Genomic DNA, 17,046 nt, shown 5'->3' on the forward strand with positions numbered 1-17,046 from the left:
TTCATCAATACATGGAATAAATTTTATGATGTGCACCAAGGCATGTGCAGATGTGCACTCCCAATAGAAACACATGCTGTCAGCTTTGGATGGCTGTGGGTGCTCCGCTAATCAACTGGGTGACAGTTGAATTTCTCCTGGGTGGCTGCCCACGCACACAGCTTGTAGGAGAAACTGCCTGCAAAGCTAAATTTGACTGGCAAATATTTTTATAATGTTAAGCAAAATGATTGCTACCATCTGATTGCTTCTCAGGCCTGATCCAGTGATCCCTGAAGTCAGTAGAAGTTTTCAGTGAACTTTAGGCCATTAATTTGTAAACCATGGTGACCACTCTTTTCTGCATGGGTGGTATGATGAAGAGATAATCCTGAGGAGCCTGCATTAGTGAGGAATGGTCACTTTCCTGCCTTTATTCAAGCCTCTTGTCATTAAGTACCTGCTAAGTGCCTTAGCCATTCCTCAGCACCTTCATTGCATGCTGTTTGCCACTGGTTTTGAGAAAAGGAGAAATTGTAACCAAGTAAAGGAGATGAGTGGCTCAGCAGATTGGGCTGTTAAAGTGGAAGGTGATTTTGACAAATTTTGATTCACTATACTGCCACCTAGTGCGTGCTTTACGCCATTGCTGATACTGTGTAGTCTTTACAGGGGGTATTTATCAGAGGCATGCAAAACTCAGTACGTATTACTATTTTAGTTCTTAGGAATTTGCATCTAACTCAATTGATCCTCTGAAGTTCTTTTTTGAGTTCTGGGCTTGATTAAACCAATAACAGTGTGTGTGAGTGAAATCAAAGATTTGCACCTACTTTCTTTCTATGAGACTTTCTATGTGAAACAATAAGAAGGCCAAGCCTGGCATAATTGTAATGTGACCCCTGAACAGAGTAACTTTTGCATAGTTTCAAGCTGTGTCATGCAAGTGTTGTAGAACTCTGATGTTTATAATAGGTATAGCCACATCCTTTCTAGGAACAAGTGTGAAAATACATGAGGTCTTCAGCTGTGCTATGGGAGACATCCAAAGGATAGCAAAATGCTAGGGAGAATATGCTCCTCTTGAGTCTCCTAGTGTATGTGTTGATGATTTATAAAAGCATTTAGCCTATGTCTTCAGTATTTCTTCTTGCTTTTGTGAGCTGACATGTATTGTATTGCACATCAAAGTGATCACAGAAAGGGACACTTGTTTTATTGTGTGAACTTTCTAGACTAGAGGAAATAACCTTTTTCTAGAGATAATCCTAAAGCAAATTTCTAGATACAAAAACACCCCTGCTTGGAGAAGCTTGAATTCAGAATTTGACCTTGGTATTCAACATCACTATTTTTCCTGATATGAAAAGCAATTTTCACTAGAAATTTGAGTACAATTTAGCAATTTTCATATCATCGTGTCCTCCAATGACAAAGTGTCTGTGGGAGGGGGGAGAGAATTCTGATCACATGTCAAGAGCCTCTGTTCATTATTTCATAGCCAGGCTATGATTGCTTCTCTTTTTGATGCTGTACAAGTCATTACCTTTTTGATGCATAATAAGTTTGACAGTATACATTGCTGATGGAAGTTAGTGATTTATATTATCACACATGGGATTTGTAAGCCTCTAATTTATTGCATTAATCAGTGAGCACCACATCAGTTTACAATTGCATGTAAATCAATTTAATCTATCATAATAATTGTCAATTTAATTTTTAAGGTAAACTTGACATTAACTGTAATTTCCTTGCCATGACTTGCTGCAAAAGCAATAACTCAAAACTTATATAACAATACAAATACATAATCAGTGTCTTGCTCTTTACCATAGAAGCCTGGGGTACCATCAGTTGAATTATTGGTTTGTGAATATTTAGACATCTGAAATATTTGTGTAATTTGGAGAATGACGACATAGTGACACTGGTGCCTGGCACTTGCATACCAACTGATTTTTGGTGCAGTGATTGAGTCATTATATACATGGAAGATATTGGGAGGAAGGGTGCTTCTCACAAACAAAAGATGCAACACAACAAGAAAGACCCGAAGACTTAATCAAACAGATGCTGTGTTAGCATGTGGCAAGGATTCAGTGACAATGTCATACTGAACACTGATTGTTTGCATTTGCAGTCTTTACAAGATTACCTTTCATCTGAGAATCTCTCTCTCCGTTGTCAACAATAACGAAACCTCACAACCCCAATAAGCTGGTAATATCAGTTTACAAAGACATGAAGGCACAGACAGGCAAACTGATTTGCTCAAGATCAGAGACCAAGCGAGTGACTGAACTTGGGACTCCTGACTGTCAGATGCCCTAACTGGTAGTTATGCCTCTTGGGGACAATTCAAGAAGCAGACCTATTATAAGCTGGGAGATGTAAGCTGGGTGCTTAATTTGGTGAAATATCTAAGAGGTGATGGAGACTCACTGAAGCTGATTCTCTTTTACCGTCTCTCTTCTTCTCATGAATTCAATGCCTTAGGTTTACCAAAGAATGAAAATGGATGGCTTAAGGGACTGGCAGTGGGATATTGTCTTTTGCCTTCCTGTTTGCAGGATGCATCTCACTGATAGCAAAAAGGGTGGTGACTAACAGCCAAAGCTTATCTGTAGGGTGTTGAGGGCCTTCATCAAATAAGTTGATTGATTGAAATTGGATTTAAATATAACAGCTATCCCAGCTGGTGCTAAAAATGAATTGAATGGGCATGGGGAGTTGCTTTTGCCTTCATTGAAAGAAGAGCTGAGGAGTTCAGTGCAGAGAAAGCTTGCACTGTTGCTGCTTGTGTTGTAGTTATCTTGTACACAGGGGCCTTTTGTCAGCAGGACTGTAAATGCAGAGCTTTTTGCCCGCTCTACATTAACTGGTTTTATACAGGCCCATTAGAAGCTTGTCTTTTTTAGTGAATGTAATGACTGTTATCCAGGAAGAACTCATGGGCATTGATCTCAGTGGGCTTTGTGATGTGTTGATGCTTAGGGGACAGTGGCTGCCGTGATTTCATCCCTACTAGATGCAGGGTAGAAGCACTTCAGTCCTCTTTGAGACACCTCAGTGTCCAGCTGTTTAAAATTCTGTTGCTCACTAAAAAGGAACAGTAATTACACTGGGGTTAAAATAGGAGAGCTTAGATGAAATATAACCGAGGGCTTTTAATACAACTCCACATTCATAAGAATCATACTGCTGCTCATAAAGTAATCTCACAAAGTGGGATGGTGAGGGCAGAATCATTTCTTTGGTTAAGTACAAATTTCAAGGCAGTTGATTTTGTTGCCAATATTTCACTGAACTTTCTGAATGTGAAATCTCTATGAATTATAGATAAAATTCCAAGGCTTTGAGATATTGCAGGTGTGTGAATACTCCTCTTTAGACCTTCATTAGAACTAGTGAACTGAATACCCATCCTATTAAATTAACACCACAGGAGGGCTAGAAGTCAGGAATTTTAACTACTATCTTTGTAGAATATTTAATAGGTATCTGATGCTATTGGACACAGCATAAGTGAACTATGGAGGGGGAGGCACATAAGCAGCTTAAAAAAGGATGCGTTTATGCCAAGTACAATGTTATTTATGGGTTAGATTTTAAACCAGGAAAGATCTGTGTTCCCAAAGAAACTGATCTTACAAACAGCCCATGAGATTTTTTTTTCCCAATGAACCATAGCTCTGACTTGGTCTTGCACTAAATAAATAAGTGAACGAAAATGTAGAATCAAATGAATTAAAAAATCTTAAATGAGCCAAAATGTTCCATAGAATCTCTATGGATAGTATTTCCATGCTACAGTAAGAATATAGCAGTAGGTATATATTATTGACCACTTGATCAGGACAGTGATAGTGACTATGAAATGCTCAGGGAGATTAGAGAGACTATCAAAATAAAAAACTTAATAATAGTGGGGGATTTCAAATATCCCCTTATTGACTGGGTACGTGTCACCTCAGGACGGGATGCAGACATCAAATTTCTTGATACCTTGAATGACAGCTTCTTGGAGCAGCTGGTTTTAGAACCCATAAAGGGAGAGGCAATTCTTCATTTAGTCCTAAGTAGAGCGGAGAATCTGGTCTAAGAGGTAAATATAACTGGACCCCTTGGAAATACTGACAATAATGTAATAAAATTTAACATCTCTGTGGTGGGAAGAAAAACCTCAGCAGCCCAACACTGTGGCATTTAATTTCAGAAAGGGGAACTACACAAAAACGAAGAGGTAGGTTAACCAAAAATTACAAGGTACGGTGACAAAATTGAAATCTCTGCAAGCCTCATGGAAACTTTTCAAAGACACCATAATAGAGGCCCAACTTAAATGTATACTGCAAATTAAAAAACACAGTCAGAGAACCAAAAATGTGCCACTGTGGCTTGGCTTAACCAAGTAAAAGAATCAGTGAGAGATGAAAAGACATCTTTTAAAAAGTGGAAGTCAAATCCAAAGGAAAATAGAAAGGAGGATAAATATTGTCAAATTAAGTATAAAAATTAGGGCTATCAATCGATGTAAAAATTTAACCGCGATTAATTGCATGCGCCTCCCCCTTTGAAATACCATGGCGGTGTTTCAATGGGGCAGCATTGCATGGAACCCAGGATCAACTGGAGTCCCCAGCTGACCCCAGGCTCCATGAAGCGCTGCCCCTCTGAAGCACTGCAGCGCTGCCCCTTTGAAGCACTGCAGTGGCGTTTCCTACAGGCAGGACATTAGGAGCCTGGGATCACCCGGGGACTTTAGCTGATCCTCGGCTTCTAATGCACTGCCCCTTCAAAGCACCAAAACAGCACTTCAAAGGGGCAGTGCAAGCGGAACCCCTTTGAGGTGCCACTCCAGCACTTCAAAGGGGCTTTGCAACTGTGGAGCCAGGGATCAGCTGGAGTCCCCGACTGATCCCAGGCTCCTAATGTGCTGCCCCTTTAAAGCGCCAAAATGGCACTTCAAAGGGGCAGTGCAGCATTAACGCCTGTGATTAACGCCTCTGTTAAAAAATGAATGCATTAATCCCGTCCTGCGTTAAACCCATCCTGCATTAATCCAAAACATTAACGCAGGTCAATTGACAGCCCTAACAAAAATATAATAAGAAAAGCCAAAAAGGAGTTTGAAGAACAGCTAGCCAAAATCTCAAAAAGTAATAGCAAAATGTTTAAGTCCATCAGAAGCAGAAAACCAGCTAAACAACCTTGGGGTCCCTGGATGATCAAGATGCTAAAGGAGCACTCAAAGATGAAAGTCATTGAGCCGAAACTGTATGAATTCTTTGCTTCAGTCTTCACGGCTGAGGATATTGGGCAGATTCCGAAACCTGAGCTATTCTTTTTAGGTGACAAATCTGAGGAATTGTCCCAGATTAAGGTGTCATTAGAGAAGATCTTGGAACAAATTGATAAACTTAATAGTAACAAGTCACCGGGACCAAATGGCATTCACCCAAGAGTTCTGAAAGTACTCAATTGCAAAATTGCAGAACTATTAACTGTAGTTTGTAACCTATCCTTTAAATCAGCTTCCATACCTAATGACTGGAAGATAGCTAACACCAATATTTAAAAAGGGCTCCACTGGTGATCCTGGCAATTACGGACTAGTAAGTCTTAATGTCAGTACTGGGCAAATTAGTTGAAACTATAGAAATAATAATAAAATTGTCAGACACACAGATGAACATAATTTGTTGGGGGAAAGTTAGCATGGTTTCTGTAAAGGGAAAACATGCCTTGCTAATCTGCTAGAGTTCTTTGAGGGGGTCAACAAACATGTGGGGAATCCAGTGGATATAGTATACTTAGATTTCCAGAAAGCCTTTGACAAGTTCCCTCACCAAACGGCTCTACAGTAAAGTAAGTTGTCGTGGGATAAGAGGGAAGGTCATTTCATGGATTGATAACTGGTTAAAAGACAGGAAACAAAAGGTAGGAATAAATGGTAAGTCTTCAGCATGGAGAGAGGTAACTAGTGGGATCCCTCAAGGGTCTGGTCTGAGACCAATCCTATTCAACTTATAAATAAGTGATCTAGAGAAAGGTGTAAACCAGTGAGGTGGCAAAATTTGGAGATGATACCAAATTGCTCAGTATAGTTAAGACCAAAGCAGACTGAGAAGAGCTTCAAAAAGATCTCATCAAACTAAGTGACTGGGCAACAAAATGGCAAATTAAATTTAATGCTGATAAATGCAAAGAAATGCATATTGTTAAAAATAATTCCAACTATACATGCAATATGATGGGGACTAACTTAGCTACAACTACTCAAGAGAGAGATCCTGGAGTCATTGTGGATTGTTCTCTGAAAACATCTACTCAGTGTGCAGCAGCAGTCAAAAAAGCAAATAGAATGTTAGGAATCGTTTAAAAAGGGATAGCAAATAAGACCAAGAATATCTTATTGCCTTTGTATAAAACCATGGTATGCCCACATCTTGAATACTGCGTACAGATGTGGTCACCTCATCTCAAAAAAAGATATATTGGCATTGGAAAAGGTTCAGAAAAGGGCAATAAAAATGATTAGGGGTTTGGAATGAGTCCCAATGAAGCAAGATTAAAAAGACTTGTACTTTTCACGGGATATGATAGTGGTCTTTAAAATCATTACTGGTGTGGAAAAAGTGAATAAGGAAAAGTTATTTACTTATTCCCACAATATAGGAACTAGGGGTCACTAAATCCAATTAATAGGTATTGGGTTTAAAACAAATAAAAGGAAGATTTTATTCACTCAGTACACAATCAACCTGTGGAACTCCTTGCCAGAGAATATAGTGAAGACTAGGACTTTAACAGGATTCCAAAAAGAGCTAGATAGATTAATTGAGATTAGGTCCATCAATGGCTATTAGCCAGGATGGTTAGGAATGGTGTTTGTCTGGAAATGGGTGACAGAAGAGGGATCATGTGAGGATTACCTGTTGTGTTCCCTCCCTCTGGGGCATCTAGTATTGGCCATTGTCAGCAGACAGAATACTGGGCTAGATGGACTTTTGGTCTGACCCAACATGGCTGTTATGTTCTTAATCCATTGAAAAGAATTATTAGATCACATCTGGTTCATTTCCTGCCCAAGGCAGAGTTGTTCCTTTACAGTATAGTCTTCCCTGCCTTTACTCAGTCTAATTCTAAGTGTTCCAAACAATGAAGTTTCCACCACTGCTCTGTCTGAAGGAGTATTTCTCGAAACTCAGCCTAAATATTCCCTCTCTTAGCTTCATCCTACTTCTCCTAGATACTCTTGGCTATCGGTACTTCAGATATCATAGGTAGATAGACCACTCTGCCTCTTTGACCCTTCAAATGTTTGCAAGTTTTATCTTGTGTCACTTAATGTTGTCTCTTAGCTAGTTTACACCTAATTACCTCTTGTATTCTTTTTTCCAGTCCTCAGCATAAAACTACCATTACACAGACCTGACTGCCACTTTGTTGGCCAACATCTTTGTGCTTTTCTGTAAACATTCCAGATCTATGTGTCCTGCGGGGGTGTTCAATGTTTAATGCAGAGCACATGTGCAGGCAAGGGCCCTTATTCTTGACTTATGTTTGGTGTCTGGGGTCACCAAGCTTAAGAAGTTTTGCCTCTGGAATTGTATCATTCAGGCAAAGCAAGCCCCAATTGCAGAGTTAGGCACAGAATAATAAAATGTGCTCCCACAAGGGGTTGACTCTGGATTACAGTCACACGGGCAGTAGGTGGTGCATTCCACCAGAAGTGTAACTATTGAACGATAGTGTCCACCCATGGCATTGACATTCTCCAATGCAGAGAAGTTGGGGTATGTGCTACAGTGATTCCCTTTCTCACTGAGGGAGTTGAAAGGTGGGCAGCCTGCAACAACAGAAAAGGCATTCTTCCCGCAGCAAACCTACCATATGTGATTAAAGACATTCCTCTTCCCTAATAGCAAATGTGATTTCATGTCACTCATGGCTGAGTCTTACCCCATTTTGGAGAGAGGTGGAAATGGGGTCCATGAATGTGATTTATTGCACTTTCTAGATCTAGACATAGAGGAAGGAAACATCCTTTCTGCAGTTTTACCTAGTGCGCCACTCCTCAGTACTTACTGGTAACACTCCATTCCAGAGCCAGTTCCTTGCAAGCTAAGTATATACTCCACTCCTCTCTGTTGCATAGAGCTGCATATGCTATAGCATCTGTGATTACATTCCTCCCCATTGTCTGACATAAGGTATGCCCTTTGTGCAGATCAACACACTACTGCTGAGAGCTAATGGAGCGGTGGTGCTTTTAATTATTTTAAAAGATTGCATTTTATAAGAAAAGAATGAATTTTGATGCTCCAGTAAACCTGGATGAAACTCACAAAACTCACTTGCATTAATGATCTGAGCAGGACCTGAACAAGATCTCTAGGCCATGGTCTACACTAGGGAGTTATTTTGAAATAACTCCTCTTATTTTGAAATAACAAGTGGAGCATCCACACTACCAAGCTCCTTATTTAAAATAACTCCTGCTTTCCAAGAGGAATAATTCTTATTTCAAAATAGCAGCAATGTGGATGATCCACTGCTGCTATTTCAAAAAAACTGCTTCCCAAGTCATTCAAAGTAATTACTTCCCAGTGCTTCCTGAAAGAGGAATGGAAATGAACCTGACCAAAAATGCAAATGAAGCACAGATTTACAAATCTCACGCTTCATTTGCATAATCGCATGAGAGAACTTTTTCAAAAAAGGGTTCCTCATTTTTTCAGGATTATGGGTTCTTTCGAAAAAGGTGGGAGGTTTTAAAGACCCCAGTCTAGACTGTGGTTTCTTTTTCAAAAAGACCTTTTTCGAAAAAGCGCGCTCACATGATTATGCAAATGAAGCGTGAGATTTGTAAATCTCCATTTCATTTACATTTTCGATCGGGCTCATTTACATTCCTCTTTTGGAAGAGGAATGTAGTTTAGATGTGCCCTAAGGGAGCCTGCCTCGGACTAATTTCAAAGCTTTCCTGTGGTGTGGACACACTATTTCAAAATAGCTATTTAAGGAATTATTTCAAAATAACTTACTTTGAAATAATTTCCTTGTGTAGACATGCACTCAGAGTCCAAGATAGTTGCAGTTACAGACTGCTCATTCAGAGACTTAATCATTCCAGTCATAAGTTGCCTGCATTATTCTTTTCTGAGGGGTTCACTTCATGGCGGATTTTTTTCCCCTTGATGGCTCTATTTTATTTTGAGTGCAATTCCATATCTTTGGTGACATTGAGAGAAAACCAGTGTTCAAGTCTGTCACTACTTTCTATAAATAAAGATTTTAGTTGGCCACTTCATGCTTCTGTAAGCATTAGCCCTATGCTGCAAGAAGCATTTATCTTCCAGTGAATTATTAACCACTCCAATTAGAGCTACCCGCATGCTAAATTAACAGCTGTGTAAAATGGATTGGAGACCTGCAGAGGTCTGATAGAATGGCAGGGGTTTTAATGAAAGTTGAACCAATCTTTTGGTGTTTCTATTTTGCAAAAGTATAACAGAAAAGCGTCTGCTTTGCCAACTTTGTTTAGGATATTCCTTTGTTGTTAAATATTATAGAGCTCTATGATTTGTTTCAGTTAGCACTGAGTTGACTGGTGGCATTCAAGCTGGTTAGTGTTAGCTATTTAGGTTCCAGTGGTGCAACAAAGAAGGAATCAGACAGCAATGTCCGTCTGAAAGGAGACAATATGTAGGAAGGTGACCTAGGCATTTGAATCTGAACATCGAAGTTCACAAATCCAGGTGGCTCAAAGGCTCTAGTTCATTCTTTTCCATAATGTCCATTATTGTCCTGTTATTCCTTAATGAAAAATCCGTTATTCCAAACTGTGTTATGGGGGGTCTTTCACTTTCCTCTAGAAGATCTAGCACTGGTCTCTGCTGTAGGCATGATATTGTAGTAGATGAAGCATTGGTCTGATTCAGTAAGCATTCAAATTCCTGTGTTATCACTCATTTTGGGGTCTACCCATCAATATAGGACATCTGAATGGACAGATTAAAATCTTGGCCCTCTTCTTAAAGGGGTCAAGAATTAACAGGACTAATGATGCCATGGAAATGATCATAGAAAGTGCTAGTTGTGATGCTCACACCATAATTCACCAAGAGCGTGAATGTGAGCATTAATTTCTCCACAGTTGTAAATTGTGTTCGTGACAGTAAGTGGTTACTAATATATGCTAGAGGGACACATTCCTTCCATTGTAGAACTTTGTGTTGCATTTGTTGTTGTTTGCTGTTGATTACTATTAATTCTCCAGTGTATTGTTTGAGTTGTTCAGTGGTGAAGCAAATGACAGAAGACAATGATATATTTTATGGGGAACCCAAAGAAAAATAATAAACCACTTGGTTTTTGTGCAAGATTAAGAGGGAACTACATACTGAGGTGGCTTACTGTACTCAATTGTTTGTTGGTTTTCTGAAGAAAAAATGAAGGTAAATTTAGCCCACTACCAATTTTCCTAATTGGGGGGGAAAAGAGGGGAAAGTGTAAAAGAGGGGTATTTGTCTATGCCAGTTCCTTATTTAAAAAACCTTATATGCAAAAAACCATCATCTAAAGAACTTAATGGTGCTCTAATTGTAGTGTCTTACTTCATTCTTCACAAACATTAACGATCTGATCTTCATGACACCCCTACGAGTTGAGGTGGCATTTTCCCCGTTTTACACTTCACTGAGACACATGGATTAAAGCCAATTGATCAAATTTTATATGCCCAGTTTTAGAAATCAAAGTTCTGAATTGTGAAAGCATTTTTGTAGCACTCTATGGCTATGTCTAGACTGCAGGCTTCTTTCGAAAGAGGCTCTTTCGAAAGCATCTTTCGAAAGAGCCTCTTTCGAAAGATCGCGTCTAGACTGCAGGCGGATCTTTCGAAAGAGAAATCCGCTTTTTCGAAAGAGAGCACCCAGCGAGTCTGGATGCTCTCTTTCGAAGACGGCCTATTTACATTGAAGAACGCCTTCTTTCGAAAGAGGAACTTTCGAAAGAAGGCGTTCTTCCTCGTAAATTGAGGTTTACTGCCATCAAAAGAAAAGCCGCGTTCTTTCGAAATAATTTCGAAAGAACGTGGCTTGAGTCTGGACGCAGGGGAAGTTTTTTCGGGAAAAGGTTACTTTTCCCGAAAAAAACCCTGAGTCTGGACACGGCCATATATATGTTCAAGGCCCAGCCCCCATCAATCTCAGCTGCAGCTGGGAGTGCTCAGCCATCCTGCAACTCAGCACCAGGTTCTTCACCAAGGAAAAGTTTGGCTTAAGTGCTTGCCCACAGGAAATGTTCGGCAGAGGCAGGGGATAGAATCAAATTCTTCAGGGTATTGATCAGTTACCTTCACCACAAAATTGCCCTTTCTCTTCCTGCAGTGGCCTGTCTCTTTAACTACACACCTTCCAACTCTGCAACAAAAAAGGTAGGAGTTCTGCAGACAACAGTTGCCTTGACTGCACAACCTTGCTCTGCCCTGACAGTAGCTCCAGCCTGTTCACTGAAGCAGGAGGGTCATGTGGAAAAAATATGTAATTTAAAACTGTGTCACAATGCATATGCTCAAAGGGGCTCATGGAAGATTGCACAGGCAACCTTAATTCTGGCATTTCCTAATGTTGAGAGCTTAACTTTGCATCCATAATTTTCTTTTAACCTGGTTTTGGATGGAGAATTTGTCCATTAGGAGGAGGAGGGGTTAGGATCTAATTTCCCAGTCTTTTTAAAAATTTAAAAATCTCATTAACAAAAATTTAATCATTGATCATCAACAGGATTAGGATTTTCATATTCATTGCAGTCCTCTATTTTAGCTAACAGAACAACTGGTAGCAGTAGGAGGCAATTATCTTCCGTGTGGACCTGCCACTAGTGGATCAAGGAGGCACGCTCTGTCATCCCCATCTTTCTCTTTTCCCATCCTACTCTGCCATTTGATTTGACGATGTTGTTTCATGTCTGTGCATGTGTGTGTGTGGTGGGGGTATCATTACTTATTTCCCTAATCCATTCTTTCCTCTTTTCTCTTTGCCACTTTCCTTTTCTTTAAAACATTGCCAGGTCACTCTTCTGTCTTTGTACTGAGGTCTCTCTTGCATTTTACCCTGAACATAACTTAAGTAGGTCTCCTGATCTATTCAGTTAGGGCTTCCCAGTTTTTGGAGCCTGCCATTGTAAATGTCTCCCAGCCACCAGAATTAACTGATTATTTAATTTTAAAGATTAGAATTGGAGGTCCAGAGTAATAAAATGACATATTCACAGTCACACTAGGTCTTTCTGCACAGTAGTTGAGAGGCCACTCTGAGTTCAGGTATAGATACACAATCTAGCTCTGCTTAAGCTAGTTTACTAAACTTAGCTGTGTTGGCTGCAGCAGCATGGGTGACTGGCTGCCAGAGTACAATTCTGCCCAGTCCTCTAGCTGTGTGCGCAGATGGCTAGTTCAAGCCAGAGTCATCATGGCCATTTTTAGTGGCTAGGTTGAGCAAAACTCATGCATATAGATCTATCCGTGCTGGGAATCATAGCACCCAGTTGCTTTGTAGACATCCCCATAGCGAGTCAGTGCCAGAACTGGATAAGGGAAGATTCCTGATACCCACTTCACTCTAAGCACTAGACAGTACACACTCTCACTGTGTTCAATGCCAGCATTACATCCCAATATGCTCTGTTTTTAAACACCTTTGATTCAGAGATCTCTGAACTGCCAAACAAAGAAGCAAATGAAATTAAAAAGCCAGTGATGAATTCTCCTAAGACACAAGGAGCATCAAGGAGGGCTTCACTGTTAATTACCAGATTATGGGCTTCAAAATCCAGAAATCTTTTTAAGTGGCATGCCTTGGCCGAGGAGAAGTAAATTAGAGTGCAGAGTTAGCCTGTTACAAATATTTTTGAAAACACATTAATTAAATATCATAGAAAGCGCTCTCTTATTTGGGAAGGGTGTAGGGAAAACTAACCAAGGGAAGCTTCAGTCATAGGCTTTTCCAGAAGCCACTTACGTGCAAGTAAAATTAAAAAATTTACCCAGCATACATTGATGCACAATGGGATTGGTTTATATAGAACTGTGCTCCTGCTTCTTAGAATGGAAGCAGTAACAAGTACTGGGTACATTCCTGCTCCCATTGAATCCAATGGTTATGTCCCTACTGCCTTAAATGGATAGGATGGGGCCCCCACTGAAGAGTAGTTTAGAAAGCATTTGCTCATCCATAAAAATTCAGCAGCATATTCCTTTACTTTGGGTTCTTGCTCTGTGCACTCATCCAGACTCTTCTGCATTTAATCCTTTCCCTGCCGCATGTCGATGTACTAGTCCAAAAAGCAGATGTGGGAACTGATGGTTCAAGTGTTTTGTGAGTACTACATCCATATACATATGACTCTGCTGCATTTGGATTACCCTGCAGCAGCATGGTACATCTGTAAATTCCAGGGCATCTTCATAAATGCCTATATACTTTTCAGCATCTCCCTTTTACTCGCACGAACAAGCTGGCAAGGGTGACTGAGCAGTGAATAATTGCAAGCTCCTGTTCCATGAGCAGGGCTCCCAAACCACTGTTTGTGTCTCCTTTCCTTGAAATGTGCCATTTTTTAATGTTGCTGTTTATATAATAATTTACCAAGCCAACCCTGGTACAGTTTAATGACTAGTGTAATTTATGGATACCAAGAGCAACACAAACATTGCTGTAAATATAAATGATGTCTCCCACAAATTTTACTTTCATGCCTATTTGATATCATGCATTTTTCTTCCCTGTCATCTTTTGTATATTAGTTGGGGTCTGTGCAAGAGTCAGCAATCCTTGTCTCTGAGGCTTTTCTGGGATGAGGTGACTGTGGCTGGAAAATGAAAAGCCAAATTAATGTGGTTTTTTTATATCAAATAGACAGTCTAATTAAAAACTAGTTAACTCCTCTTAATATAAATAAACATGCCTGCATTTAAAGAAACAAAAACAAAAAGACCACTTAAGGTATAATTTTGGGCAAGGCTTTTTAGTACAGATTTTTCTAGCTACCTAAACTTCTCCTTTGTCCAATCACCCCCGTGTGTTTGTAGACACAGAATATGCAAACAGAAGAAGGGAATAATTTACGCAGTGACACCGAATTGAGCCTAATCACTCTCCCCGCTTGTGCTCTGGCCATGCTATTTGTGTTCTGTGACCTATGCTGCAAGCCCATGTACCGGTGCATAATGCAAATCTGATGTCAACAGAGATAAACAAGCAGATAATGTTAATGCTTCTGTACGTGCAGAGAGCCTTAGTATTTCATCTTACGTGTTAGGTAGCAACAGTACTTCATAACAATATTCTCGGGCATTGAGTCACCAAAGTCACTTCCTGCAACACCCTAGTTTTCCCTAAGAGATTGACATATTGACCTAGTCCAACTCTTGGCCTGTGAAATCTAATTGGATTTGGTTCAGACATGGGAAAGGTCTCTGTCCAATCTGTGATGGTAGGAACTTGCAAACTGTAGGTTCTGCAGAGGATAGCATGTTGCAGAAAGGCACATGTGCTGTAAAAATCTATAGAGTCTTCGCTGAGAGGCCTGCAGGGTTGTTCAGTTCCAGGCTTGTTTCCTGTTTGTCCTGTTTCCGTACAAACAGTTCTGGTCTGTACGGAAAGTCTTGACCCTGACAGACATACAAGTGCAGTGTGTACCTTGCATGCTGCAAGCCAGAATTGTTGTAAGGCAATCAAAAACTATGGACTGTCAATAACTCAGAACACCCTGTTTAGCAGCTGGAACCCTTTATTGAAAAGGTTTGGCACGTTTGTTTGTTTTCCCCTTTTGGATTTATTTGGACCATAAAATGAGCTTGACAAGAAATAGTGGTTGTTTTCCTATATGCTTCATTAATTTTTAGTTTTGGCAGGCAATATAAATAAAAGTATCAAGCGCACATCTAACTGAATCATCAGTGACTCTCAACTCCCCACAGTATCAAGAAACATGATGTAGCTTTGCTGCATAGCAAGCATGGATGAGTCAGGCAAAGAAAATGGGTCATTCTACCAATGGGCTTGTGCTCAGTCTCTGATTTTCCCCTTTATTATATACAATTGTGTAGGAGTTGTAATAGGGAACTTGCAACAATGGCCTGTTTTGGATGTGACATTCTTGAAAAGTATGCACATGATGTGTGGTACTACAGATTCCTGGTTGTAAATAGGAAGCAGACAGACAGAGAGCAGGTGCATTCTTGTATGAATCTATGAAAGTGGATAGATTTATGTATTTTAAGACCAGAAGGGAGCATTGTGATCATGCAGTTTGACCTCCTGCATAGTACTGGTCATAGGACTTCCTTGAATTGATTATTGCATCAGGCCCAGTAGCTATGGTTGAACAAAAATGTATTTGCTAGAAAAACATGCAGACTTGATCTAAGGCAGAGTCCAAGAGGTTAGGTGCCCAGAGGAATTAGGGCAGGGGTGGGCAAAAGGGCCTCTGTGGGCTGGATCTCGCCCGCCAAGCTGGTAGATCCTGCCTGCAGAGGCCCTGCCGCTCCCCAGGCCTATCAGGGCTTGGGGGCGAAGGGAGTGTGCAAAGTTTCCTCCTCCCCTACTCTCATCCTGCAGGGAGGGGGCAGGGCGGGAGAAGACTTTGCATGCTTCCCTCACCCCCATGCTCTAATTGGCCAGGGGGGCAAAGGGGAGCGTTTGAAGTCTCCTCCCACTGTCAGGGCAGGGGCACCTAGAGGGAACTGACAGCTGTTCAGAATAGCTGGTGGTTCTCTCTGTGGGAAGGCAAAGACTTCACCCACTCCCCCACCCCCAGACCAATCAGGGTCTGTGGGCAGGGAAGCATGGAAGTGTCCTGGCCCCCACCTCTTCCGCCTGAAGCCCCCCAGTCAAAAATTATTGCCCACCTCTGATTTAGAGTAAGCAAAATTATGTTGCATAACTTAGTCACTCAGCTGTCAATGGCTGTGTCTAGACTACATGCCTCTGTCGTCAGAGGCATGTAGATTAGACACATAGGCAAAGTCAAATGAAGCCGCGATTTAAATGATCGCGGCTTCATTTAAATTTACATGGCTGCCGCGCTGAGCCGACAAACAGCTGATCAGCTGTTTGTCCGCTCAGCGCGCTAGTCTGGACGCTCCCCTGCCGACATCAAAGCCCTTTGTCGGCAGCCCTGTTATTCCTCGTGGGATGAGGTTTACCGGGGCTGCCGACAAAGGGCTTTGATGTCGGCAGGGGAGCGTCCAGACTAGCGCGCTGAGCGGACAAACAGCTGAACAGCTGTTTGTCGGCTCAGCGCAGCAGCTATGTAAATTTAAATGAAGCCGCAATCATTTCAATCGCGGCTTCATTTGACTTTGCCAAAACAACAAATCTATATGGCTCCGTCGACGGAGCCATGTAGTTTAGACGTACCCAATGAGATCCAAGGGGCCTCCAACAAGAGACTGTGCCCAGAGATGAGACACTCCAGCTTTCCCCCTCACCCCACCCCATCCCAGAAAGTCTCTCTCTTAAATCCACTCAAAAATTGACACAGCTGGGAGTCAGGGGAGCAGAATGGGCTGGGGTTGGGTTGTCCCACTTCCTCCTGCCAGTGAGTGTGGGGAGGGGCTGAACCCTGCTTTTGACACCAGACCCCCCTTTAGTTCCCTGGAGCCTGGGCCCCCCCAAAGTGTAGGGCCCATGGCAGTTGATGAATCAGGCTCTGTCTGCCAGCTTCTGGCCCCTTGCTCCTGCCCCCCCCATGGCATTTGGAGGGGCACGTGACCCTTTGTGTCACTCCCTGCTACCATGAGTATATACTGTGTCAGACCAGTGCTGCATCTAAACTAGTAACCTGTCTTCTGACAGTAAGCAATGATAGGTGCTTCAGCGGGAATGAACAGAACAGGGTAATTATGGAATGATTCATCCCCTATTGTCCAGTCTGAGTTTCTGGCAGTCAGAGGTTTAGCAATACCCAGAGCATGGGACTGCGTACCTGACCATCTTGCTTAATAGCCATTGATGGACTTATCCCACATGAGCTTAGCTAATTCTTTTTTTA

The 17,046-nt window shown here is 41.3% G+C and overlaps 1 protein-coding gene across 1 annotated transcript in view; it reads left to right on the forward strand.

Annotated features, from left to right (window-relative positions):
* Nucleotides 1-17,046, forward strand: part of LOC149525182 (ALK tyrosine kinase receptor-like) — a 481,148-nt gene that overhangs the window by 434,414 nt on the left and 29,688 nt on the right. The window lies entirely within an intron of this gene.

This window comes from Pelodiscus sinensis, chromosome 3, assembly GCF_052426305.1.
Source record: "Pelodiscus sinensis isolate ZL-2025 chromosome 3, ASM5242630v1, whole genome shotgun sequence".
Lineage (NCBI taxonomy): Eukaryota > Metazoa > Chordata > Testudines > Trionychidae > Pelodiscus > Pelodiscus sinensis.